The sequence below is a fragment of the Saimiri boliviensis genome, chromosome 7 (assembly GCF_048565385.1).
Source record: "Saimiri boliviensis isolate mSaiBol1 chromosome 7, mSaiBol1.pri, whole genome shotgun sequence".
Classification (NCBI taxonomy): domain Eukaryota; kingdom Metazoa; phylum Chordata; class Mammalia; order Primates; family Cebidae; genus Saimiri; species Saimiri boliviensis.
In genome coordinates, this window is record NC_133455.1 from 117,344,774 (window position 1) to 117,370,204 (window position 25,431).

General features: G+C 43.3%; 1 protein-coding gene across 6 annotated transcripts in view; it reads right to left on the minus strand.

Annotated features, from left to right (window-relative positions):
• APOLD1 (apolipoprotein L domain containing 1) overlaps positions 1-25,431 on the minus strand; it is a 68,897-nt gene that overhangs the window by 42,840 nt on the left and 626 nt on the right. For 3 of the 6 annotated variants that reach the window (XR_012518594.1, XM_074403268.1, XM_074403270.1), the window contains exon 1: positions 24,454-24,605. The exons of 2 other annotated variants lie outside the window; for them this stretch is intronic. The gene's annotated coding sequence lies outside the window, so the exon portion shown is untranslated. Of the gene's footprint in view, positions 1-1,023; positions 9,743-24,453; positions 24,606-25,431 lie in introns of those variants that run through there. One more of the 6 variants, XR_012518595.1, reaches the window with a different exon arrangement.

Sequence of the window (25,431 nt, forward strand, 5' to 3'; positions counted from 1 at the left end):
TTCAAGCAATTCTCCTGCCTCAGCCTCCTGAGTAGCTGGCATTACAGGCACGTGCCACCATGCCCAGCTAATTTTTTGTATTTTTAGTAGAGACGGGGTTTCACCATTTTGACCAGGATGGTCTCGATCTCTCGACCTCATGATCCACCCGCCTCGGCCTCCCAAAGTGCTGGGATTACAGGCTTGAGCCACCGCACCCGGCTAGTTTTTGTATTTTTAGTAGAGACAGCCTCCCATAGTGCTGGGATTACAGGCCTGAGCCACCACACCCAGCCATTTTTTTTTTAAACAGGGTCTGGCTCTGCTGCCCAGGCTGAAGTGCAGTGGCACAACCTCAGTTCACTACAACCTCTGCCTCCCAGGCTCAAGCAATCCTCTCACTTCAGCCTCACGAGTAGCTGGGACCACCCAGCTAATTTTTATATTTTTTGTAGAGATGGGGTTTTGCCATGTTGCCCAGGCTGGTCTCGAACTTGTGAGCTCAGGCAATCCACCCAACTCGGCCTCCCAAAGTGCTGGGATTACAGGCATGAGCACCATGTCCAGCCACTTCCCTACTCTTAATATTTTCCTTTCACACTTCAGAATCCAGTCTCTATATATGTTAGTTTCCTACTGCTGCTGCAATAAATTACTACCAACTTAGTGGCTAGAAACACCATACAATTTATTTTTAATTTTTTTTTTTTTTTTTTTTTTTTGAGACAGGATCTCCCTCTGTTGCTCAGGTTGGAGTACAGTGGTGCCATCATAGCTCACTGCAGCCTTAATCTACTAGGCTCAAGAGATCCTCCTGCTTGAGCCTCCTGAGTAGCTGGGACCACAGGTGCACACCACCCCTTGCTAATTTTTTATTAGTAGAAACGAGGTCTTGCTATGTTCCCCAGGCTGTCCCAACACTTTGGGAGGCTGAGGCTGGTGGATCACTTGAGGTCAGGAATTTGACCTCAAATGATCCACCAGCCTCAGCCTCCCAAAGTGCTGGAATTACAGGCATGAGCTACTGCGCCCAACCATCATCAGTTTACTATCTTGCAGTACCAGAAGTCTAACATGAGTCTCACTGGGCTAAAAGCAAGGTGTCAGCAAGGCTGCATTTGTTTCTGGAGGCTCTGGAGGAGAATCCTTTTCCTTACTTTTTCCAGCTTCTGGAGGCTGCTGCATTCCTGGGCTCCTAGCCCCGTTCCTCCATCCTCAAAGCTAGCAACAGCAGGCTAAGACTGACCTCACATCACTCTGAACCCCTCTTCTGCTTTCCTCTTCCAAGATTCAGGACCTTTGTGATTACATTGGGTCCACCTGGATAATCCAAGACACTCTCCCAATCTTACAGTCAGCAAATTAGCAAACAATTCCATTTGCACTCTTAATCCCCCTTTGCCATATGACGTACCATATTCATAGGCTCCGGAGATTAGGATGTGCACCTCTTTGGAGGAGGCATTCTTGTGCCTCCCACAGAGTGAGAAGTGCTGTGGAGAAAACAAAGCAGGGACAAGGGAAAACCGATCTTCTCTAGTCACCTGTCCCTCTGACCACAGCTGGAAAGGCTCTTTGCTTTTGCTTTTAAGGATTTATTTTGTTAAACTGGGCTCACCTGGATAATCCAAGCTACTCTCCTCATCTCAAGGTGCATAACATTCATCACACCTGCAAAGACCCTTATGCTATTTAAGGTAACATAGTCACAGGTTTCAGGGATCAGCATGTGGACATCTTGAAGGGCACCGCTATTCTGCCTGCCATGCCTTGTATGTGATGGAATTTTCCAGGCATCTAGGCTTGTTGCTGACTCTGAAATTTCCAACTGGTGCTCTGTTAAAAGCCTGTGGTTCAAAAGTTCAGCTGATGGATATGATTATTTCAATTCAGTCAGAAAGCATAAGATTTCTCACTATTAGCTTCCTAGACATGAAAAATGTGTGCATTTTTTCTCTTGACTTGGATGTGAAGCAGCAATACGCTGCCATCACCACCATCAAGATACAAGAGTTACACCAGCCCAAGTCATTCCCTGTGCAGCCTCTTTGTAATCAAAACCCTCTCCTAACTCCAGGCCCCTGGCCCCTACTGATCTAGTTTCCATGCCTTTACTTTTGCCTTTCTCAGAAAGCCATATCAATGGAATTATACAGCATGCAGACTTTTGGATCTGGCCTCTTTTGTGCAGAAAAATGCCTTTGAGATTCATCCACATTGTTGCATATATCAATAGTTCTTCATTTTTCTTTGCTAAGTAGTAGTCCATGGTATGGATGTACCACAGTTTATTTATCCATTCAATTATTGAAGGACAGTTGAGTTTCCAGAATTTTTTCATTTTGGTTTGGGTTTGTGTTCGGGCTTTTTTTTCTAGACAGCGTCTTGCACTGTTACCCAGGCTGGAGTGCAGTTGCACAATCATGGCTCACTACAGCTTTGAATTCCTAGGCTCAAGTTATCCTCCTGCCTCAGCCCCCCAAGTAACTGGGACTACAGATGCCTGCCACCACACCCAACTAGTTTTTGTATTTTTTGTAGAGACAGGGGTTCATCATGTTTCCCAGGCTGGTCTCAAACTCCTACACTCAAATAACTGGCCTGCCTCCACCTCCCAAAGCGCTGGGATGCAGGCATGAGCCACTGCACCCAGCCCTGATTTCCAGTGTTTGGTGATTAGGAATAAAGCTGCAATAAACATTCATGTGCAGGTTGTGTAAACTTAAGTTTTCATTTGCCTTGGGTAAATACCTAAGATTACCAGATCGTATGGCAAATGGATGTTTATTTTTATAAAAAGCTGTCAAACTGTTTTCCTAAATGGCAGTATCATTTTACATTCTAATCATCAATGTTATGAAAATTCCAGTTGTTCTACATCCTTGCTGGCATTTGGTGTTGTCAGTTTTTTGCTTTGGTTTGGTTTGGGTTTTTAGCCATTCTGACAGATACATGGTATTACCTCATTGTGGTTTTAGTTTGCAATTCCCTACTTACTAAGGACATTGAGCATATTTTCATGTGCTTATTTGCCATCATGTATATTCTCTCATAGAGTGTTCAAAATCATTTGTCCAATTTAATTTCGGTTGTTTTCTTTTCTTGTCTTGTCTTTCTTTTCTTTTGAGACAGAGTCTGGCTCTGACATCCAGGCTGGATGGAGTGCAATGGCATGATCTCGGCTCGCTGTAACCTCTGCCTCTCAAGTTTAAGCGATTCTCATGCCTTAGGCTCCTAAGTAGCTGACATTACAGGCATCTGTCACCACACCCAGCTAATTTTTGTACTTTTAGTAGAAATAGGGTTTCACCATGTTGGCCAGGCTGGTCTCGAACTCCTGACCTCAAGTGATCTACCTGCTTCGGCCTCCCAAAGTGATGTAATTACAGGCATGTGCCACCACACCTGATCCTGGGTTGTTTGTTTTCTTACTGTTGAGTTTTGAAAGTTCTTACATATTATATATGCAAGTTATTTATCAGGTGATTTGCAAATATTTCCTCCTAGTTTGTGGTTTGTCTTTCCATTCTTTTTTAAAAACTTTTGAAAGACTAGTCAAGTGCAGTAGTGAGCAAAAGGGAAACAGTAGAACAAGGAGTTTAGTAACTGTGGCTTGGCCGGGCTCGGTGGCTCAAGCCTGTAATCCCAGCACTGTGGGAGGCCGAGGCGGGTGGACCACAAGGTCAACAGATCGAGACCATCCTGGTCAACATGGTGAAACCCCGTCTCTACTAAAAATACTAAAAATCAGCTGGGCATGGTGGCGTGTGCCTGTAGTCCCAGCTACTCAGGAGGCTGAGGCAGGAGAATTGCTTGAACCCAGGAGGCGGAAGTTGCGGTGAGCCGAGATCGCGTCATGGCACTCCAGCCTGGGTAACAAGAGTGAAACTCTGTCTCAAAAAAATAAATAAATAACTGTGGGCTTTTGTTTATTTGTTTGTTTTGGAGACAGGGTCTCGCTCTGTCACCCAGGCTGGAGTGGAGTGGTCCCATCTTGGCTCACTGCAGCCTCAGCCTCCTGGGTTCAAGTGATCCTCCCACCTCAACACCCCAAGCAGCTAGGACTACAGGCATGCACCATCGTGCACAGCTAATTTTTTTCTATTTTTTGTAGCGATAGGGTTTCACTACATTGCCCAGGTTGGTCTCAAACTCCTCAGCTCAGGCAGTCTGTCCACTTGAGCCTCCCAAAGTGCTGGGATTACAGGTATGAGCGTCTGGCTGGGAGTTCAATAACTGTGAACAATCTATTGATAACTTACTACCTTTGGATGAGCCTAAACATTTTGAAATTCATTTTATTTTATTTTAGAGTCATGGTCTCTCTGTGTTGCCCAGGCTGGACTCAAACTCCTGGATTTGAGCAATTCTCTTGCCTCAGCCTCTTGTGTTTCTGGGACTACAGGTGTGCACCACCACATCCAGCTTAACAGTATCTTTCACAATCAGGTGCAGTGGCTCATGCCTGTGATCCCAGTACTTTGGGAAGCCGAGGCGGGCTGATCACTTGAGCTCAGAAGTTCCAGACCAGCCTGGGCAACATGGCAAAACCCTGTCCTACAAAAAACGCAAAAAATAACTGGGTATGATGGTATGTACCTACAGTCTCACCTACTCAGGAGGCTGAGGTGACAGGATTGCATGTGCCTGGGAGGTCAAGACTACAGTAAGCTGTGATCACACCACTGCACTCCAGCCTGGGTGACAGAGCAAGACCCTATCTCAAAAACACAGTGTCTTTCACCAAGCAAAAATTTTTAATTTTTACAAAATCTAATTTATAAGTTATTTTTTCCTTATGGATAATGCTTTTGACACTCTATCCAAGAACTTTTTCCCTCATCCAAGGCCACAAATAGGTCTATGATTCATTTTGAGGTGATTTTTGTAAAATGTGCAAGGTACCTGTTGAGGTTCTTTTTAAAATTTTTTGCATATGGTTGCCATTTGCTCCAACACCATTTATTGAAAAAACTATCCTTCCTATATTGAATTGGTTTTGTGGTTTTTTTAAAAAATCAGTTTACAATACATGGTTAGGTCTGTTTCTGAACTTTGTATTCTGTTCCACTGATGTATGTGTCTATCCTTTCAATAAATACTACTCTCTTGATTACTGTAGCTTTGATGAGTAGATAACTCTATTTCATTCATCCAAAAAGCTCCATCAGTCAACATGTGTCATCTTGAGCAAGTTATATAACCTCTCTTCACCTCAGTCTTCTCCACTATAAAAAGAGGATATTCAAGCTAGTAGGGTTGCTCATGCCTGTAATCCCAGCACTTTGGGAGGCCAAGGGAAGAAAATCACTTGAGCTCAAGGAGTTCAAGACCAGCCTGGGCAACATAGTGAGATTCCATCTTTACAAAAAATAAACAAAATTAGCCAGGTTCGGTGGTGCCCATCTGTGGTTTCAGCTACACAGGAGGCTAAAGTGGGAGGATCACTTGAGCCCAGGAGATCAAGGCCACAGTGAACCATGTCTATACCACAGCACTCCAGCCTTGGCAACAAAGAGAGATGTTATCTCAAAACAGCAACAACAACAACACAACAAACAAACAAAAACATAAAAGAGATGGGGGCAGGGAAAAGATAGACATTGAAAAGACACCACCTGAGTACATAAACCAGCTTCCTCCAATTAGACATAACATTGACTTGTACTGCTGTTAATAAGAGTTAGCATTTTGTAGCACTTCCATTAATCATCATTTTCACACATTAGCATAATAAATTTGTAAAGCACTTCCAGATATATTATTTCAGTCAATCATGACAACACCTTTGTGAGGTTGTTTTCTTTATAAGCTTAGAGAGGTTAGGCACAAAAATAATGGCTCAACCTACAAGCTGGTCCTGGCCTAGCTGATGGAGACGTCCCACTGAGGAAGACTGCCTTAGATTTCAGTCAATCAGATCCACACTCACGTGCACCTCCATCCAGGAGTATATTTTCGTCAGAAAAGTAAATGGCCCCTTCTGTGCCTCTACAGTGGGGCTGAAAAGCTGAAAAGAAGACTGAGGGTTTAATTGTTCTTTACAGAATTTATTTGAAAATAGGAACTGAAAAGCAGATAAATGAGAAAACTTCCCTAGGTTTGTTTTTTTTTTTTTTTAAGAGAGGGGTCTCACTATGTTGCCCAGGTTGGCACCAGTGATTGACTGGGCTCAGGAGATTCTCCATATTAGCCTCCTTAGCAGTTAGGAATACAGGTGTGTGACACCCTACTGGGCTCCATAGGAGTTCTTTGATTGCACAAAGAAAATGACCTTTTAATGAGATCCCTCACTCAACAGAATTGGCAAACAACACTTGGCTCTTATATACCTACACCTACCTCCAAAGTAAGCTGGGTCTCCCCTTTCAGGCAAATTATATAGGAGGTGGGAAATCAGCTCAACTAAGATTGGCAAATAGAAAGCTTTGTCCATGGTGGGACACGGTGACTCATGCCTGGAATCCCAGCACTTTGGGAGGCTGAGGCAGGAGGATCACTTGAGCCCAAGAGTTTGAGACCAGGGCAACATGGCAAATCCCATCTCTGCAAAAAAACACAAAAACTTAGGGTGTGGTGTCACATGCCTGTAGTCCTAGCTACTCAGGAGGCTGAGGTGAGAGGATCACTTAAGCCCTGGATATCAAGGCTGCAGAGGGCTGAGATTGTGCCACTGAACTCCAGCCTGGGTGACAGAATGAGACCCTGTCTCAAAAAAAAGAGAAAGCTTTGCCCAGGGCCTTCTTATCTACCTTGGAAGAAGGTGGCCTTTGAGAAACACCTGTCTGGAGGTGAGCATAAGAGGAGGTTTAGAGGCTCATTTTAAAACTTCTCCCTTGGACCTTCCGTGCTTTCCTAACTGTGAACACCCTTTGTCCTTTGCAAACAGGCTTCCTGACCCTAAAATGTCCTGTGATAGTCGTAACCTGCCATAAAAAGTGGCTGCTAGTCCTAATAAAGTAGTATCCATTGTTTCTTTTTCTTTCTTTCTTTCTTTCTTTCTTTTTTTGCCAAAGCAACCTCGCGAAATGATTTTATTCTTTCTGTCTTCCCTCAGGAGAGGCTAAGGTGCAGAGAAGCAAAATGGTGTTCTTAGAGCCATTCCAGACATAGCTGGGGCTTTGTTCTCGTTTTTAATGAAACAATTACTAGAGATATTGTGGTATTATTTTTCAATAAATGGCAAGACATTGCTGGCCAGAAATATTTAATTACCATATGGTCTTTTAATCGAGCAGAAAGTGAAAGGGAATAATTCAGGATTGAGTGTCACACTGAGCCAGTTGGACTTCTTCCTGTTGAGATTATTTATAAGAATGACAGGACAGCCCAAAGACCTGAATTTGCGCCCAGACTCAGCTGCCTCGTGTGACACTGAGCTACAGCTCCAAGGCTGAGTTTCCTCATTGTTCCAGCTACTTCTCAGAATTTGCATCAGGATTAAAGGAAATAAGGTAGATGAGTGGCTTGGCACACACTGAGGCTCCACAGATGTTAGCTATTGTTATTATTTATTTAACTGTACAGAGAGAGTATCTCTCTGCTTAACAGACTGTGTGCTTTATTTTGTTTTGTTTGATTTGTATTTTGCTGCTGCTGTTGTTGTTGTTGTTGTTGTTGTGTGCAGACTACGCCAAAATGCAACCCAGGAACTTCAGGGATCTAGAACTCAAAACCTAAAATTAGGTATCATTTTTTATAGTTTGTCCCATTATAAACTGGAGATAATCCATATGTTACAATAAAAATTGAGGTGGGGCTGGGCATTGTTGCTCATGCCTGTAATTCCAGCACTTTGGGAGGCTGAGGCAGAAGTACTGCTTGAGGTCAGGAGTTCAAGACCAGCCTGGACAACATAACAAGAACTTCTCTCTACAAAAAAAGAAAAATGTTCTAAATTAGCTGGGTGTGGCACATGCCTGTAGGCTCAGCTACTTGGGAGGCTGAAATGGGAGGATCACTTGAACCCAGGAGTTTGAGATGGTAGTGAGCTGTGATGGTACCACTGAGTTCCAGCCAGGGTGACAGAACAAGACTCTGTCTCCAAAATTTTTCTTTTTATAAGTTGAGTTGGTAGAAAAAGTATGAAAGTTTGCAACTGATAGTCCAGGTTACAACCTAATGTTCGGTCTCTTGCATTCTAAGGTATTTTTTCCAAATGGGGAGGTAAAGGTAGGGGATATAATTTTCTTTCTTTCTTTCTTTCTTTTTTTTTTTTTTTTTTTTTGGTACAAAGTACAAAAAAGGTACAAGGACTTTGAGAGACATAATTAATGGGTTTGGTTTTTTTTCCAGGTCACCTCTGCTAAATTCCTGCTTCACCATGGCTGTTGAAATATGTGATTATTGAGTAATTGCATTCTGCTATTGTCAAGTGTCCTTAATTTTCAGGTGATACTCAACAGCCTTCTGCCTCAGCCTCCCAAAGCGCTGGGATTACAGGTGTGAGTTACCATGCCCAGCCCCAACTCAGTTTTAATAGTAACATGCAGATTGTTTCCAGTTTGTAGTGAGAAAAATATAAAAAATGATTCTAAATATTGGATTTTGAGGCAAAACCTAGTAAGAATTTTCAGGTAATACTGGGCACATTCCCTTCCCTGTGTAGAGGGAAGGTTGAAGGTCACTGCCTAGAGGGTCCGTGAAATTCATTATTGCATTAAGGCTTATAATTATCTGTCCAACCAGTTTTGGAAGGAACTTTAGAATTGCCAACCCATTGTTAGGGAAACGGAGAGATTGCGATATTAAGTTCACCTAGTTCAGAGGACAGTTAACTACTGGGGTTCAGGTTTTCTAAAGGTTGGGACAATGCAGAAAAGGGAGGTAAAAATGTTGAATGGGGCAACTGGGACCTCATGGCTGAAGTAAAGTAGGGTGTCCATTGACAGAAGGATCTGACAATCAGGTGCAGTGGCTCACACCTATAATCCCAGCAGCTTGGGAGGCCGAGGCAGGCAGATCATCTGAGGTCAGGAGTTCAAGACCAGCCTGGCCAACATGGTGAAACCCCATCTCTACTAAAAATACAAAAATTAGCCGGATGCGGTGGCACGTGACATGGCTGTAGTCCCAGCTAGTTGGGAGGCTGAGGCTGGAGAATCACTTGAACCCGGGAGGCGAAGGTTGCAGTAAGCCGAGATCACATCACTGCACTCCAGCATGGGTGACAGAGTGAGACTGTCTCAAAAAAACAAACAAACAAAAAGTTAGATCTGGCAGGATCTGAGAAATATACTCCTTAATGAAAGATGAAACATAAGTACCCAAGCTTCTAATATTCAGTTATAGCTATAGGACCATATTTTTTAAACCCATGTAATTAAAAGTATAAAATTACTTACCCAACCTTAAACAAAAAGTTCACTAAGAAAAAAAAGCCATTCCTCAATGTGATTACATGAACGTTAAAGTTAATTTAAAAGGCTTTTCTCCTTTTAGAAACTCTTAGCTTATGAAATTATCTTTACAATTCACTCTGAGATTTATTTTTTAAATATTATTTTCAGTTGCTATCCAGTAAAGGATACATTTCAAATACATCTTGATTAGACAATCACCTGTAACAAAAGTTTCTTTCCTTGAAAATGCTTGCAAGGAGTTCAGAAAACATAGTAACTTCATTTTACTGTAACACTGATACTCTGTTCCCGGTCCAGCTTTTGCCTGCTTCTTTTTAAGGTACAAAGAACACTCATCTTCTCAATTTCCCTGGCTTTCAGGCCACGTAACGATAGCAGAATGCAAATTCCTCAATAACCACCTATTCAAATAACCAAAGTAAAAACAGGAGTTTAGCAGAGTTGTCCTGGGGGAAAAAAGAAATCAGTGACCTGTGCAAGATGTGTATTCTCCCCATTCAGTCTCCCCCTACTATCTGTCTCCACCTGCCAAGTCAACTTTATCTCTTAGTACTCTCCAGAACACCCCTGTCCCCAGATCTGTCCCTTCCAGAGCCACCAATTTTACAGCCAGTTCCTTGCTCAAAAATCCCCAAGGACTGCTGTATCAGTTAAGATTTGCATTTGGCAGCTAGTAACAGAGCCCAGAAATCCTAGTGGCTTAAATGAGATAAAAGTGTATTTTTCTTTTCTGTAGAAGAATTCTGGAGATAAGTGACACAGAGTTGGTGTGGCATCGCCTATAGTTCCTGTATCTTTCTGCTCCACAATGCACCTTCTATCCTCAGGAACAAAGGATGCCTCCTCAAATGGCAGCCATCTTACACACCTTGTAGGCAGCCAAGAGGGGACAGACAGGCAGATGTCAAACTTCTTTTCAAATGCTGTCAGGACCCAACGTAGTCCAGCATACTTCATCAGCATTCATTAAATAATTTCAGATACAGGCCGGGCGCGGTGGCTCAAGCCTGTAATCCCAGCACTTTGGGAGGCCGAGGCGGGTGGATCACGAGGTCAAGAGATCGAGACCATCCTGGTCAACATGGTGAAACCCCGTCTCTACTAAAAATATAAAAAATTAGCTGGGCATGGTGGTGTGTGCCTGTAATCCCAGCTACTCAGGAGGCTGAGGCAGGAGAATTGCCTGAACCCGGGAGGCGGAGGTTGCGGTGAGCTGCGATCATGCCATTGCACTCCAGCCTGGGTAACAAGAGTGAAATTCCTTCTCAAAAAAAATAATAATAATAATAATAATAATTTCAGATACAAGAATCAATTGATTCTGTGGCACTACTGAAGCAGGGCAATTTATCATGCAGAAAACTTTATAGTAAATATCAACAGTATACCCAGGACACCATACTAGGAACTACAAAGTATCATTTGAAATTATTAAAAGGACAGTCTTTTGGCCGGGCGCAGAGGCTCGCGCCTGTAATCCCAGCACTTTGGGAGGCCAAGGAAGGCGGATCATGAGGTCAGAAAATTGAGACCATCCTGGCCATGGTGAAATCCCATCTCTATTAAAAAAAAATGATAATAATAATAATAAAAGTTTAAAAGGACAGTCTTTTAAGATATGTAAATATCTACATAATTAATCAGGTACAGTGGTTCATGCTTGTCATCCCAAGGATTTGGGAGGCTTAGGTGGGAGACTGCTTGAGCAAAGGAGTTCAAGACCAACCAAGGCAACATAGTGAGACCCCAGCTCTCAAAAAAAATTTTTTTAATTAGCCAGGCGTGGTGGCATGCACCTGCAGTCCCAGCTACTCAGGAGGCTGAGGCAGGAGGATTACCTGAGCCCAGGAGGTTGAGGCTGCAGTGAGCCATGATTATGCCACTGCACTCCAGCCTGGGCAATAGAGAGAGCCCCCATGTGTCTTAAAAATAAATAAATTAATGCTTGCTCTGGTGAGTACAGGAGAATCTGTCCTCATGTGTAGGAGTGGTGGCGTATTCCAGAGTAAAAACATAATAATAAAATAGTGAACACACACATAGCTACAACTTTATGCAGGCCTTGTTGTAAGTTCTTTACATATAATCAATGTTTTTCTCATAGAAATATATTCTTAAGACTGTGAAGAGAGAAGAAAGACAGGAAACAGAATTAAGGTATGTAAGGTGCTTACTTAGTCCAGAACCTGGCACATAGTAGGCACTCATTATTGTTGTTGCCAACAAAACATCTCAAGAGACATTCAGTACCCTTCCTCTTCCTAGATAACGACCCTCCACATTCTCAGGCATTCACTGAATCTCACTCCACTATCGTGCAGCCACATTCCCACGGTTGAACAAATCCGTCAGAAGACATCAATAGCAACTACAGCTCTGCTCAGGTAGATAACACCAACCCTGAGCCCCTCAGCCTGGATCCTCAGCTGAGGATATGCCAGAGATAAGCACCCAGCTCCCTCCTTCTCGCTTTCTATCAGCAGTACTCTCTCAAGTGTAGATTTGTTTTATTTTGTTTTACTGGAGAAGGGAAGGAGGAGAGGTGAAGGCAAAACAGGGGAAAGGAAACAAAGAAGATAAGATGCAAGAGTTATTTCGGGTCTCAGTTTTGGCTAGGGCTCATAGGCAGAGCTGTTATGTTCGAGAAATATAAATGACTCAAACTTTTACTAAAGATTGAAACAGAAACAACTGTGATTGGACTGGGAAGTATACCTCACTTAGCTTAGCTCCAAAAGAACCTGTGTTGATGGCTGAAGAAATGAACAAGTAGTGATCAATTTGCTGACAACTGTAAAAGCGAATGGGGCGGTCACAGCCACTGTAGCTTCCGGTGGAGTCACTGGCCTATTCTAGGTTGTTATACCACTGTAGCCAGCAGAGGTCTCTCTTTTATTAATCTCCAATTTAAAAAAACAGAAAACGAAGAAACGACCAAAAAAACTCCTCTGGGTTGTTTATTTCCATTATCCTTTTGAAGTCTCTTTCTAAAGCCAAATAAATAATGAATCATTTGGCCAAAGCATCTTTGAATATTAAATCTAGTCACTTAGCAAAAATGAAAGACAAAAATGCTGACCTACTTGAAGCAAAAGATTCAGTATTCCTCTAAGCTATTCATTTCCTTAGAAGATTCACATCAATTGCACAGCCAAAGAGCAAAACATGGGCCAGACCCTAAAACAGCATGGGCAACTGACTCATTATGACAATGAAAAGGGAACTCCAGCTAAGCCTGGTAGCTGGGTGGAGCAGGAGGCTGGCGAGGTCTACTTCTTTGGATCTCTAGTTTTAAAGCTGACACGAGGCATGGCTCTTCCTTGAATGTGCTCCCTCAAAAGCCTGAAATATACCACTTGTGACCACATCCCCTCTAATGGTCCAAGCACTTCACATTACATCCTCCTTACTTAATAAAACCAGAGTTTTGCCTGGGTTCAGTGGCTCAAGCCTATAATCCCAGCACTTGGGAGGCTGAGCCAGGTGGATAACAAGGTCAGGAGTTTGAGACCAGCCTGGCCAACATGGTGAAATACTGTCTCTACTAAAAATACAAAACAAAATAAAACCAGAATTTTGGTTTTCGAAAATTAGATTGTGTATGTTAAGCAGCATCATGGAGAACTATGAAAGCAAAACCTTGAACTTTCCCTCCCATGTCCTATGGAATGACCCCAATGGAAGACTAAGGATTTCAACTAATATTTGATAAAACGAGGAAACAATTTTTTTTTTTTTTTTTTTTTTGAGACGGAGTTTCGCTCTTGTTACCCAGGCTGGAGTGCAATGGCGTGATCTCAGCTCACCGCAACCTCCACCTCCTGGGTTCAGGCAATTCTCCTGCCTCAGGCTCCTGAGTAGCTGGGATTACAGGCACGCGCCACCATGCCCAGCTAATTTTTTTGTATTTTTAGTAGAGACGGGGTTTCACCATGTTGACCAGGATGGTCTTGATCTCTTGACCTCGTGATCCACCCGCCTTGGCCTCCCAAAGTGCTGGGATTACAGGCTTGAGCCACCGTGCCCGGCCGGAAACAATTATTTTTAATTGAAGCTGCTCAAGTCACTCTCATTTTATTTGATTATTTTATTTTATTTTATTGAGACAGCGTCTTGGTCTGTCACCCAGGCTGGAGTGCAATGGTGTGATCATGGCTCATTATAGCCTCGACCTCCTGGGCTCAGGTGATCCTCCCACCTCAGCCTCCCGAACAGTTTGCACTACAGGTGCACACCATCATGCACAGCTAGTTTTCTGTATTTTTAGTAAAGATAGCATTTTGCCATGGCACCCAGGCTGGGTTCAAGGGATCCACCTGCCTCAGCTTCCCAAAGTGCTCAGATTACAAGCATGAGCCTATTTTATTTTAGAGACAGGATCTCACTCTGTCACCCAGGCCTGAGTGGCGGTGGTGAATTACAGCTCACTAAAACCATGAATTCCTAGGCTCAAGCGATCCTCGTGCCTCAGCTTCCCAAGTAGCTACGACTACAGGTGCTTGCCACCATGCCCAGTTAATTTATTTATTTATTGTAGAAATGAGGTCTCACATTGCCCAGGCAGGTCTTGAATGCCTAACCTCAAATGATCCTCTTTGGCTTCCCAAGCAATCCACCTGGGCCTCCCAAAGCACTGAGATTGCAGGCATCAGCCACTGCACCTGCCAAGTCACTTTTAAATTATCCAGTGACTTCCCATTGCTCTTAAAGTCTGAAATTCCTAATGCGGCTTAAAAAGCCCATCACTCCAGCCACAGCACTCGTTCCTACTGCCCTTGGCTCACTGCCCCCCAAGCCACAAGCACCTTCTTTCAAAGCCCTTCTCTGACTTGCAGCCTTGGACTGTGTTCTGCTTGGATCACTCTCCTTCCCTTCCTCCTTTCAACTGGTTAACTCACGCTCAGCTTCTAGGTCTGAGCTTGAAAGTCATTTCTTTAGGAGAGATTCCCTAGCCCCTAGCTAGGTCAGGGCCCCTATTTCAGACTCTTACAGAATCCTACAGGGCAGCCACTGGAACACAGGGGAAGGCACTGCTGGTGAGGGGGATGGTGTCGCATTAAAAAAAAAATTTTTTTTTAGAGATGGATCTTGTCCGTTGCCGAGGTAGACTGGGCTCTAGGGATCTTTCCACCTCAACCTCCCAAAAAGCTGGGACTCTAAGTGGCTGCCCAGCTAAAGGGAGTGTGGAGTGGATTTTGAAGGCCCTTTTCTTTTCAGTAAACACAGGCTGGCTTGGGAAAGGAGTTTCAATTTTAGCCCCTGCTTGCTTCCTCAGCTGGTCACCTTTGTCTGAGACCCAAACTGCTTGTGCATGAAGCAGAAGCTCTGAGGTCCCTTCATGGCACTCATCCTCCACAACATTCACCTAAATTCCGTGAAATAATTACAGCTGTGACGCCTTGTGGTCTCCTCCAACAGCCTGGAGTTCCAGGAGGCCAGTGCTCCTGTTTGTGACCTTGTAGCCCACAGAGACTGGCCTTGGTAGAGACTCCCTGAGTGTGGACGCGACGGTGCAGCCATGTCTGGCACTGCTAAGCAACCATCAGGTTACACATTCACGTGCTCTTTTCTAGTGAGATTATAAAACGTACATTGCTCAGCCAACGCTATCGTACAATCGTCTTCTTTTGACTCCTCTGAATATGTGGTTTGTGGCCAAAAATCAAAACTCTAGCTTCCCTGAAAAGTAACCTGATCCACAGGGATGGAATGTGTGATCTTGACTAGGAAACAGGAAGCACAGAGCTGTAAGCCAGAGGAACCTATAAATCATCTCGTTTAACTTCCCCACTTTACAGGAAATCAAGAATTAGAATATTCTCATCTGTAAAACAGAGAGAGTGGATACAGTGATCTTCCACAGCCAATATTCTGAGATCCTAAGATTTGACCCAGGTCAGTCACATGGAGAGGGACAGCCAAAGATTAGTCAGCTAACTTAAAATATAAAACAATGCTCCCAGCACTATGTCCTAAGTAACTAATCTAAGGCAGGGAGTTGATCTGTTGAATTCCCAGGCGGATTCCCTGAGTGTGCCAAGTGCCAAAGATCAAGGAATGTGAGATTTGGGATCATGTTACTAGTAAAATCCCATATGGCAAAAAGATGGAATAATCTCAATTTTCCATGGTTTGTTAAGACATCCTTGAGTTAATGAAGATGATATTTATACCTCATGTATGTGCTCCAGAAGCCAAACTGTACACAAACACGCATACACACACTTCTCATAACTCATGTACAGATTTAATGGCATCTGAAGTTACAGATAAAAATGGAGGAGAAATTGTTATAAAAATGCCTTGTGTTTTGCTAATGTCTGAGAAGAGCATGACCGTATGTGAGATGTAAACAGAAACTGATTCTACGCTCAAGAAATTGTAATGATAATTCTTTTTCAAATTTGAAATACAGGCTGGGCATGGTGGCTCACGCCTGTAATCCTAACACTTTGGGAGGTCTGGAGGCGGGCAGATCACTTGAAGTCAGGAGTTTGAGACCAGTATGGCCAACATGGTGAAAACCCATCTCTACTAAAAATACAAAAAATGAGTTAGGTATGGTGGCAAGCATCTGTAAGTCCAGCTACTCGGGAGGCTGAGGCAGGAGAATCGCTTGAACCTCGGAGGCGGAGGTTGCAGTGAGCCAAGATCGTGCCACTGCACTCCAGCCTGAGCGACAGAACAAGACTCTGTCTCAAAAAAACAAAATTTTGAAATACCTTTATAGTTTTTTCCTTGTTAAAATCTACTGTTAAAAATGCAAACAGTACATAAACGTTTAAGGGAAAGTCTCTTCATAATCCTGCCCTCAGAAGTAGGAACTACAGATGTTAATCTGATGGGTAACCTTCCAGGACAATTGTATGCCTATGTGCAAGTGAATTTTAAATTTTTTCACAAAAATACTTTTATACTGTTCTGTGCCTGCTTTTGGCCATAATGTGTTATGGAAACTTTAATATTAAGCCATATAACTTTTTTTTTTTTTTTTTTTATTGAGACACGGTCTTGTTCTGCCACCCTGGCTGGAGTACAGTGGCGAGATCATGGCTCACTGCAGCCCCCACCTCCTGGCTTAGGTGATCCTCCTACTTCAACCTTTTGAGTATCGGGGACTACAGCCCTGCGCCACCAAACACAGCTAATTTTCTTTTGGGGCTGGGGTGTTTTTTGTAGAGATGGGGCTTCACCATATTGCCCAGGCTGGTCTCAAACTCCTGGGCTTAATCGATCTGCCTCTCGTGGTCTCCCAAAGTGCTGGGATTACAGGCGTGAGCTACCATGGCCAGCCAAGACATATAACCATTAATACATATAAAGCTACGCAGGGTGTTTTAATGGTTATAATTTGTGCCCTGCTTGCATATATTACAGTTGTTCAATCACATAATCAATTCTGTAATCCTACATCTAAAGGTTTTTATTTGGTTGTTCACTTTTTTGTTCTTTTTAAAATCTAATATGTAACATTACAGTGATTACTCTGGTAAATATATCTTTAGTCACACATCTGACTATTTCTCAAAATTAAATCTGTAGTAAAATGCGTACTTTTTTTTTTTTTTTTTTTAATACAGAGTCTCACTCTTTTACCCAGGGTGAAGTGCAGTGGTGCAATCTCTGCTTACTGTAACCTCCGCCTCCCAGGTTCAAGCGATTCTTCTGTCTCAGCCTCCTGAGTAGCTGGGATCACAAGCATACACCACCACACCTGGTTAATTTTTGTATTTTTAGTAGAGACAACGTTTTGCCATGTTGGCCAGGGTGGTCTTGAACGCCTGACCTCAAGTGATCCTCCCACCTCAGCCTCCCAAAGTGCTGGGATTACAGGTGTGAGCCACTGCACCAGCAGAAAAATACATTCACTTGAAACGCACAGTATATAAAATTTTAAAAAGTGTGTGTTTGTAAGGGGGATTTGACATTTTTCTCCAAACGGTTAGCTATAACCTAACACCATTTATTGCATAACATACTTTATCTCTACTAATTAGACAATTTATGTTTATCATGTAATCAACTCTTCGTGAGGCTTTTAAAAGAGAATAGAGAGCTTTAAGGAAAAGCCAGAATAAGATGATGCTTTTGGAGAGACTGGTATTACCAGTAACATACAGCCATTAAAATCAAAAGCAGGAATCGGTGGGGATGTGTTGAGAGAATCAGCCTCTTACACACACACACTTACAGTTGCGCAGGCTGTAAAAGGCTGATTCAGGAGATTTCTTCTTTCTCTCTTTTTTTTTTTGAAATAGATTCTCACTCTGTCACCAGGCTGGAGTGCAGTGGTGCCATCTCAGCTCACTGCAACCTCCGCCTCCCAGGTTCAAGCAATCTTCCTGCCTCAGTCTCTCCAGTAGCTGGAACTACAGGCACGTGCCACCACAGCCAGCTAAGTTTTGTATTTTAATAAAAATGGAGTTTTGCCATGTTGGCCAGAATGGTCTCGATCTCTTGACCTCATGATCCTCCCACCTCGGCCCCACAAAGTGCTGGGATTACAGGCGTGAGCCACCCTACCCAGCCAATACAAGGGATTTCTTTGTACAAAGTAAGGAGATGCCACTAAGCTAAAGATGAGATTATTTGGATGAGAGGGATTTTACACTGAACCTGAAAGTTGGTCATGGCTTCCATACATGCACTCCTTGCTTCTTTGGTCACCAATGAAGCTGGAAAAATATCACTCACCCTTGTATAGAAAGGAGGGAAGCAAAGGTTAAACCATCAAGAAAGAATAATGGCCGTCTTTGTATCTGAGTGTCTTAATTTACCTAAATTTATATATTCTGTACTTGGTTTATATCCTAATAGTTTACAATTTAGCATGTTTTCATTTCTTAAGAGCTTTTCATATTTCCTTTTCTGGTAACTGTGTTCATAACCTTTGATTATTTTTCTACTGGTTTGTATTTTCTTCATTGATTTGTAGAAACTCTATTTATGGGAGAAACTAACCCTTTGATATATGGCTTGCAAACATTTTTCCCAACTTTTTCATTGCATATGTATGTGGATATATGTGCTATTGATTTATTACTGCAAATAAACCTATACCAAGTCCTTTCAGAAATCATTAGAAGTGACACTAAGTTCAAAAGGTTCCTTACAAAATTTTTATTGTGATAAAAATACATAAAATTTACCATTTAAACCATTTTTACATATCTAATTGTTTATTAAATGCCAATTTAAAATATTTGTTTTTCTTAATGGTTAGAACAGCAGTAATTAAAATAATAAGACATATTGACGAGGTTAACCATATTGGCTGTGGTTACTGGGAGAAGACTGGGTTAATTTGATTATTTACAAATATGTAATAGTCATTAATATATACCGTGTATTGGGCTAAATACTGAACATATATTATTTCACTGAATGCTTTTAATAACCCTATGAAAGTTACAAGCATCCTTATTATATAGACAAAGAAATAAAAACTTTAAAAGGTTGAAGTAACTTGCAAATGGCTATTCAGTAATTAGACTCAAAATCAGGCAGTCGGATTCCAGAGCCTGAAATTCAACCGCTATAGCGTCTCACAAATAATGCAACCCAGTACACTGTGTGAGACTCTTTTAGACATAACATGAATGAACTTTTAAAATTTTCCAGTGGAGGCCAGGTGCGGTGGCTCATGCCTGTAATCCCAGCACTTTGGGAGGCCGAGGCGGGTGGATCACGAGGTGAAGAGATCGAGACCATCCTGGTCAACATGGTGAAACCCCGTCTCTACTAAAAATACAAAAATTAGCTGGGCATGGTGGCGCACGCCTGTAGTCCCAGCTACTCGGGAGGGCTGAGGCAGGAGAATTGCTTGAACCCAGGAGGCGGAGCTTGCGGTGAGCCGAGATCGCGACATTGCACTCCAGCCTGGGTAACAAGAGAGAAACTCTGCCTCAAAAAAAAAAAAAAAAAAAATTTCCGGTGGGCCAGAAATGATGGCTCATGTCTGTAATTTCAGCACTTTGGGAGGCTGAGGCAGGAAGATCACTTGAGGCTAGGAGTTCAATACCAGCCTGGACAACATAGCAAGAACCTCTCTCTCTCTCTCTTTCTCCCTCCCTCTCTCTCTCTCCCTCTCTCTCTCTCTCTCTCTCTCTCTCTCTCTCTCACACACACACACACACACACACACACACACACACACACAGAACGTTAGCCGGGCATGGTGGTGTGCACCAGCTGTCCTAGCTACTTGGGAGGCTAAAGCAGGAGGATCAGGTGAGCCCAGGAAGTCCAGGTTGCAGTGAGTCATTGCACTCCAGCCTGGGTGGCAGAGTGAAACCTGGTCTCAAAATAAAACAAAAAAATGTTCTAGTAATTGTATATTTTTTTTATTGTGGTTAAATACGAGTAAGATAAAACTTGCCGTTTAAACCATTGCTTTATTTTTTTTATTTTTTTAGAACTGCTAGGCTGTAGTGCAGTAGTGAAATCATAGCTCATCGTAGCTTCAGCTGCGGCCCCGAACTCCTGGGCTAGAGCAATCCCCTTGCCTCAGCCACCAGAATAGCTTAACTATTTATTTTTATTTTTTAGAAACAGGTCTCACTGCCAAGATCTCACCACTGTACTCCAGCCTGGGTGATGGAGCAAGGCGTCTTAAAAAAAAAAAAAAAAAAAAAAAAAAAAAAAAGAGGCCGGGCGCGGTGGCTCAAGCTTGTAATCCCAGCACTTTGGGAGGCCGAGGCGGGTGGATCACAAGGTCGAGAGATCGAGACCATCCTGGTCAACATGGTGAAACCCCGTCTCTACTATAAATACAAAAAATTAGCTGGGCATGGTGGCACGTGCCTGTAATCCCAGCTACTCAGGAGGCTGAGGCAGGAGAATTGCCTGAACCCAGGAGGCGGGTGTTGCGGTGAGCCGAGATCGCGCCATTGCACTCCAGCCTGGGTAACAAGAGCGAAACTCTGTCTCAAAAAAAAAAAGAAAAGAAAAGAAAAGAAACAGATCTCACTATGTTGCCCAAGCTGGTCTTAAATTCCTGGCCTCAAGAGATCCTTCCAGCTGAGCACAGTAGCTCACATCGATAATCCCAACATTTCTGGAGACCAAGGCAGGAAGATCACTTGAGGCCAGGAGTTCAAGACCAGCCTGGGCAACATAGGGAGAGCCTGTCTCTACCAAAAAGAAAAAAAATTACATCTTTTGAATTCTATGTTTATTGTTGTACTTAGAAATACTTTCCCCAACTCTGAGATTATATTTTTTAAAATCCTTTGAGGTTTCTCCTTGCATGGCTATGGTTTCATTTCTTTCTACTTCATTCTCTTTGATTCTTCAGGAATTATCCTGATGCGTGCAATAAGAATCCCATTTTATTTTTTTATAATCCTGACACAATTATATTTAAAACTAGACAAGTTCATTGTAAATCCACATGGGAAAAATAACAAGCAAAAGAAGACAGGAAAATTCTGGAGAAAAAAAATAAAAAAGTAAAGTGACCCATTGAGATGTGGAGAACCAGTCCCACCAGCAATTAAAACATATTATAAATTTACAGTCCTTATAATATGATCCTGAGTGAACAGACTGCTAGAACAAAGGAATGAAATAGGATGATCAGAACCTATTATCAGAATTCAGTCTAAAGAGGTGCAGATGAATTCGGGAGGATTGCCATCTTTGTCATGCTGAGTGTTCCCATCCAAGAACATGGTACACCTTTTCACTTGTGCAGGCCTCTGCTAGAGACTCAGTCTTAGAATAAGCACACTGCTGTGTCTCCTCACCATCTTCCCATCCACTGAAGAGTAGCAGTGAGGCTCTGCCTGTGCAGGTTTTGTTTGGGGCCTAAATATTTTTTTTTTCCAGAGTCATTCCTAACATATTGGACTTTCCAATCTTTTTCTTTTAGACAAGGCCTCACTGTTGCCTGGCATGCAGCAGCATGATCTCAGCTCACTGCAAACTCAGCCTTCCAGGCTCAAGCAATCCTCCCACCTCAGCCTCCTTAGTAGCTGGGACCACAGGCAGCACCACCACACCCGGCTACATTTTTTTTTTTTGTTTTTTGTTTTTAAGAAACAGGGTTTCCCCATGTTGCTCAGGCTGGTCTGGAACTCCTGAGTTCAAGCTATCCACCTGCCTTGTCCTCCCAAAGTATGCAGATTACAGGTGTGAGCCACTGTGCCCAGCCTCCAGTCTTCCTATTGCCATAATGTGAAAAGCTGTGATCACTAAGTATGAGTTCATCAGACATATCTATACTATATTCCCATAGTCTGGGCTTGAACCCTACATTAAGTGTTAAAGATTAAACAGACTGGGCTGCATGGCTCTCACCTGCAATCCCATCACTTTGGGAAGAGGTGTGAGGATCACTGGAAGTAAGGAGTTCAATACCAGCCTGGTCAACACAGCAAGATCCCCATCTCTACAAAAGTAAAAAAAACTGCTGGGTATGGTGGCACAGAACTGTAGTCCCAGCTACTCCAGAGGCTGAAATAGAGGATCTCCTGAGCCCAGGAGCTTGAGGCTGCAGTGAGCCATGCTCATGCCCACTGCACTCTAGACTGGGTGACAGAGTGAGACCCGTCTTTAAAAGAAAAATAGGCTGGTGGGGGCGGCAGCAGTGGCTCATGCCTGTCATCACAGCCCTTTGGGAGGCCAACGCGGGTAGATCACAAGGTTAGGAGTTGGACACCAGCCTGGCCAATATGGTGAAACTAAAAATACAAAAACTAGCTGGGAGTGCTGGCAGGCACCTGTAGTCCCAGCTACTTGGGAGGCTAGAGCAGGAGCTTGAACCTGGAACCTGAGAGGCAGAGGTTGCAGTAAGCCAAGATTGCACCACTGCACTCCAGCCTGGGCAACAGAGCGAGACTCTGTCTCAAAAAAAAGAAAGAAAGAAAGAAAAATAGATAAATTAATTAATTAAAGATTAAACAATAGGTGTTAGATGTTGGCAGAATTCTGTTTAAAGGTTTCAGAGATGCTAGGTGTAGTGGCCCATGCCTGTCACCTCAGCACTTTGGAAGGCTGAGGCAGAAGAATCATTTGAGGCCAGGAGTTCAAGACCAGCCTAGGCAACATAGCAAGACTCTCTACAAAGAAAAAAAAATGGTTTCAGAGCACACACATAATTGCAGTGACTCTGGAGGCTGAGGTGGGAGGACTGCATGAGCCCAGGAGTTGGAGTTTGCAGTGAGTCATGACCACACCACTGCACTCCAGCCTGGATAAGAGAGGGAGACTCCGTCTTGAAAAAAAAAAAAAAGAAAAAAAGGCCAGGCGTGGTGGTTCATGCCTGTAATCCCAGCACTTTGGGAGGCCGAGGTGGGCAGATCACCTTAGGAAGGGATTTCGAGATCAGCCTGACCAACATGGAGAAACCCCATCTCTACTAAAAATACAAAAAATTAGCTGGGCGTGGTGGTGCATGCCTGTAACCCCAGCTACTGGGGAGGCTGAGGCAGAAGAATCACTTGAACCTAAGAGGTGGAGGCGGTGTTGAGCCGAAATCATGTAACTGCACTCCATCCTAGGCAACAAAAGTGAAACTCTGTTTCAAAAGAAGAAGAAGAAGAAGAAGAAGAAGAAATAAATAAATAAATAATAAAGCTTTCAGAGGCTGAGTTTGTGTCTCAATTGAATTTGAAAAGTTAGGATGGCAGCTGGAAGTTACTACCTACTCCTCAGTATTAATAGTCGCCACTCTTAAAGATGGAGCCTTAAATTACCACAAGTGTTAGCTTGAACAGTAATGTCCAATAGAAATATAATTTGAGCTACATCTGTAAATTGTCCAGTAACTACACTAAAAAAGTAAAATGAAACAGATGAAATGTATTTTAATATTTCATTTAGCCCAGTATAACAAAAATATTATTTCAATATGTAACCCATATTAAAATTAATGAAATATTTAACATTTTCTTTTCATACTAAATCTTGGCAATGTAGTGTTTATGTCACATAGCCCATTTCAATTTGGACTAGCCACGTTCAAGCACTCAAATAGCCACACAGCTCTACAAGATGCTAATGAGCAAGGAAAATGGCTTACTTTAGTGGAAATCCAGAAAGGCCAAGGTTAGAAATACAGTTTCTCAAGGGTCTGAAATAGACTTTGAAATCACTAGTCCAAATACTATTTGATATTTGAATCTTGTCTACAACGTTTCTATCAAGGAGTCATCCAAGACTAGTGGTTGACTCACACTCCAGAGATAGCGAGCTCACTGCTTCCTGAGGCTAGCCTGTCTTCAACTCAAAAAAATTATTTCCATTAAGGCACACATGTTTTCTTATAGTGTCCACCCTGGATAGATGGGTACCTGGAAGTCAGGAGTGACTAGTAGACCTTTATGATGTGGGATTAGAGATAAAGTAAACACAGCCTTGCTAAAGGCATAATCAGGTTGGTTTATGGCCTTTCATGGACCTTAGTTAGGTTGAATAATTAAGAGGTTTGTTAGGCTAAGAAGGACTGGGCAAGTTAAGAACTAAAAAATGTCACCACTGAGTTAGGAACTGTTAGAAGGCTATAGAGCTGAGTATCTGGTTAAAATCGTCCAATAGACTGCAGCAAGACTAACAGACAGAAAGAAAAAGGTTATATATCCATGCAAATTTTGCTAATAAGGAGAAAGAATTTCACTAATGTGGACATAGTGATTGGGAGAATCATTTGACTTATTACAAACTTTAAAAATCTTCCCAAAGTAAAACATAATTGGGTTCTAACTCATAAAGAATGTCATTTCTATTAGGCGTGTGTTACCAAAAAAAAAAAAAAAGTTATCCTAAATCTTAACGTATACATATTTCATCAAAGAATTTCCAGACCCAGAAATCAAAGGCACTTCAAAAGTCTCATTTCCTATCTTGAGATCGTTTTAACATATTCCTTCCGCAAAAACACTCTGGAAACCAGAAAGCTTTTTTAAAATTTAATTCAATAAAAATGACACCGACTGGCTCAATTATGATGGGTTCTGAGTGGCGGTTGAAATAACACATTTTTCCTCTATTTCTATTTCCTCTCTCTCTCTCTCTTTTTTTTTTTTTTTCTTTTTTTTTTTTTTTTTTGGTTTCGAAGAGGTGTTCTTTCTTTTCCGGGCCACCTTCACCCTCCCGCACTCCCCAATTCTACCTTTCCAAGGCAGGGGAAGGTGCATCCTCGCCAGGCTCCTGCCCGCACGCCTTCTGAGTACCCCCGGCCCGCACCCGGTGACAAGGCGCGCGGGATATCCTTGAACCGGTTCGGTTACATCTCTGCCCCTGCGAGGCTGCAGATCGCTGACCACCCCGCGCACCCCCGCCTGCCTGCACACTGTCAACCGCACTTAGGGGAAAATTTTGGAACAGAAGCTCCGCCCATTCTCCTCCCTTCTGCCTCCACAAACCGGTTCAAAACCCCCACCTCCGGCCGCCGAAGCAGGTTTCGCCACACGTTGTGGGGGACTGTATTTTTTACAAGAAAACAAGCATCCAAAAAAAAAAAATTCAAACTGCACGCGCCGGCCAATGGGGAAGAAGTAGGAGGTGGGCGGAGGCGGCGCGCGGCGCGCGCGGCGGGGAGGGGGCGCCGGGCGGGCGCGGAGGCTGGGACCGCGGGGGATTCGGAAAATGCGGCGGGCGCCCGGTTCGGGGCTTTTTTTTTTTTTTTTTTTTTTTTTTTTCCCCTCCTCCCAAACCAGCTGGAGCGCGAGACTCCGCCTGAAACTGCAGCCTCTCGGATCCACCTTAAATCTTCAGCGGACTCGGCTCGGGGTCAGTGGGCGCAGCCAATGCCAATCAAGTTTACAACCAGCAGCACGGGAGGGAAAAAAGAGGAAAAAAAATCCTCTGCAAGTCCCCCTACACAAAATACGCGCGCACACACACACACGCACCCGCGCGCGCGCGCGCGTACACACACACGCACACACACACACGCGGAAAGGAGGGGCTGGGGCAGGCGCTCGGGAGAGGGCGAGAATGTTTGCGAAATGCGAGTCCTAGGCTCCAGGGCCGCGGCCGGAGCGCGGGGAACGCGGCCCGGCCCTAGCGCCATGATGGTCGCCGCGGCTCTGAGCCCGTTTTCTGTAAGGGGAGCCGCAATGATGCAATCCCCCGGCCGCGCGCCCTG